Below are 2614 nucleotides of genomic sequence, written 5' to 3'. Positions count from 1 at the left end.
CCTTGCATAAACTCTTGAAATTACTGCTATGAAACATTGATGGCTATGTTATACTTGGTGGTTAAAATACGAGTAGCTTTCACAAACCTCACAAACCGGAAGAAAACCCAAGATATAGTATGCATTTTACTATTCTTGGACTGTAAATAAGCTTTGTACTCAAAAATATAAACAGAAAACTTATGAAGAAAACGTCTCATACTCCAACTGATTAGATTTCACAATAGACTTTTCCACAATTGTGTTGTCATAAGCACACAAATCATCACTTATCTCTGAAACAAATGCTTCGTACAACCAAACAACTGTCCAACTAATTAAAAGATATGATGCCAATTTAATATTCTGAAAAATGCTCTTTTACTCTCAGCAGATACAAATTCAATAACCCCTTCAGTTCACTTCTTTTCTGCAGTGCAGTTACAACACAAACGTCTTCCCAGAAGCGGTTCACTCCATTTTCCTACATCACACTTTTCTCTAAAAGCAGAGGAGGCACCCTGTGGCCCACCTCACTCTACACCAAATGCTTCAGCGTGCTTGTGAGCCCACTGCTACGATATTAGGAAAAAAAAAATGTGCAGAAGGCCAAGTGATGAAACACAGCCAAACAACTGTCCCCACTTTCTCAGAATAAGCTGCACAGACATGTTCAGACAGCATTTCAGCAGAGAGAATGAACACGACCACTCTCACAGAAAACTTACTGTATGCATAGTTGCTCGGTTAAGCTAATAATGCCTCACTGAATACATGATCAGATACTGAGAAACTATTTTCCTGCACAGATCGAATGGATTTAGTGAAGATTGGCCTTTCTACATGGAACTACATCACGATATCTCGGGTGCTGCTTTTTGTTTTAAATAACATCAAGCTGTTTCTATTCTTATGTGTATCAAAAAGTTAAACACCCTCTCTCTAACTTGAGCTCTTAGCTCTAAAGCATTAAGTAGAGGCTTTCTGCTCTCATTCCACTGATTTACTGAAATCAGTTGTGAAATACTTCTTGCACAGATGTGGAAAAAAGCCAGAAAGTGAAGATTTCTGGCAAAACAGAACACTTATGGAACTCAAATATTTGCTATGTTATTTTTCTAGTTCTTACTTTGCAGTTATGTGAACAAAAATACAAAATCTGGCATTTAAGAATTATTTCCCTTTATTTTTTCATCTGATAACTTTTAATTTTGTTTCTGATCAGGATCCATTTGTTCGAAGTGTCTGCATTAAAAAACAAAGAAGTTTTAACGTGTATACTGGAAAAATGAGCACTGCTTCACAGTACATTCGATTCAGCAGAGTGAACAAAAAGTTATATAAACATTACTTTGAAGCGTGCAATACAGGATTGAAAGTGAAAAAAGCAATAAGGCACTAATGTATATTCTGGAGTTACAGTTGTTCTTCTCTCCACTACATTAAGTTAAAAAAAACAGAACAACCACACAACTGCTAAAATCTGTAATGCTCTACTCTTAGAAATGTTAAGTTTACTGCCTTGACAAAAAGAAATAAAGTTGTTCTGTTTCTGTAATACCAGCACAATAATTTCAGACTAAATTGCAGCTCTGTAATTAATAAGCAGGCTTATCAATCCTGTGATAAAGAACTACTCTGAAATTTAACACTTCATATAAAGAAATTAATAGGAAGTGCAGTAACACTTATAATTTCACAGTGTTTGTACACTAATGTACTGTAAGTTATCAGCTGCTTAAGCTTTTTGAAATTACAAACCCTTGGAGAGGTTTCAGAAACGACTTAAAGGCCGGCCTGAAAATGAATATTAAAGCTAGTACCGCAGACCGCACAGTAAAAGAAGCGATCCAGCCACTGGCTCACCGATTACCTCTCCTTCACACCCACCTGTCTTCCATTCTAAAAAGAGGAGGGCATGCCCTCATCTATCCACCTTCTCAGCAGAAAGACGTGGACAGGATACTGCTGCAAGCAAGAGACAGCTGGCACGGCCCAGGACAGCGATGTGCGGACAGACAGAGTCAAAAAATAAAATAAAGGAAAGAAAATACAGTGAGAAAGAGTCCAGTGTGGCCCCGAGTACAGGAGCTAGCTTCTCTTCCCAGAGGAAAGGTGTGGGCGGGGATATAACGAATCTCTCAACGTAAGACTAGGCTAGTATATCCTTCCCGACCCTCCCACTCCATGCGTTTCTCCCTCACAGACTCCTTCAAGCCTCTACAGTTCCGCTGAGCTCCCGGCCACGGCTCCCTCAGCGGCTCGGCCAAGCCGGCAGCCCGCGGCTGCACCTGACACAAAACCCCCATCCGAGAAAAAACATGCCCGCCTCTTTCCACCCAGCCGAGAGCCCGGAGGGAGCCGCGCAGCCTCACCAGCCGCCGCCGCCACCATCACCAACACCCCCCCGAATCGCCCCACTGTAAACGGCGATCCTCATCCCACCCAACACCGCGTTCCAAACCACTTCCCGCCACGCACCGCCGCGCATGCGCCCCAGCCCCACCCTGCGCCCTGCTGAATGCGCATGCGCCTCGAGGCCCGCCCCCTTCACCCACGGGCATGCTGCGCATGCGCAGAGCCCGCCCCCATTGGCCGGTAGCTCGCGGCGCGCTTCAGTACGGCTCCAGCTGCC

The 2614-nt window shown here is 43.3% G+C and overlaps 1 long non-coding RNA gene across 1 annotated transcript; it reads right to left on the bottom strand.

Moving 5' to 3' along the window:
* Positions 1–1144: 1144 nt before the first annotated feature.
* On the bottom strand, positions 1145–2456 carry LOC135315482 (uncharacterized). The gene is made up of 2 exons (XR_010374972.1): positions 1870–2456; positions 1145–1224 (listed from the first exon to the last, which is right to left on the bottom strand). It is a non-coding gene; the product is annotated as an uncharacterized LOC135315482 (long non-coding RNA).
* Positions 2457–2614: the final 158 nt, after the last annotated feature.

Source organism: Phalacrocorax carbo, chromosome 12, assembly GCF_963921805.1.
Source record: "Phalacrocorax carbo chromosome 12, bPhaCar2.1, whole genome shotgun sequence".
NCBI lineage: Eukaryota > Metazoa > Chordata > Aves > Suliformes > Phalacrocoracidae > Phalacrocorax > Phalacrocorax carbo.
The sequence above is the reverse complement of the archived record's forward strand: the minus strand, read 5'-3'. Positions and strand labels throughout refer to the sequence as shown.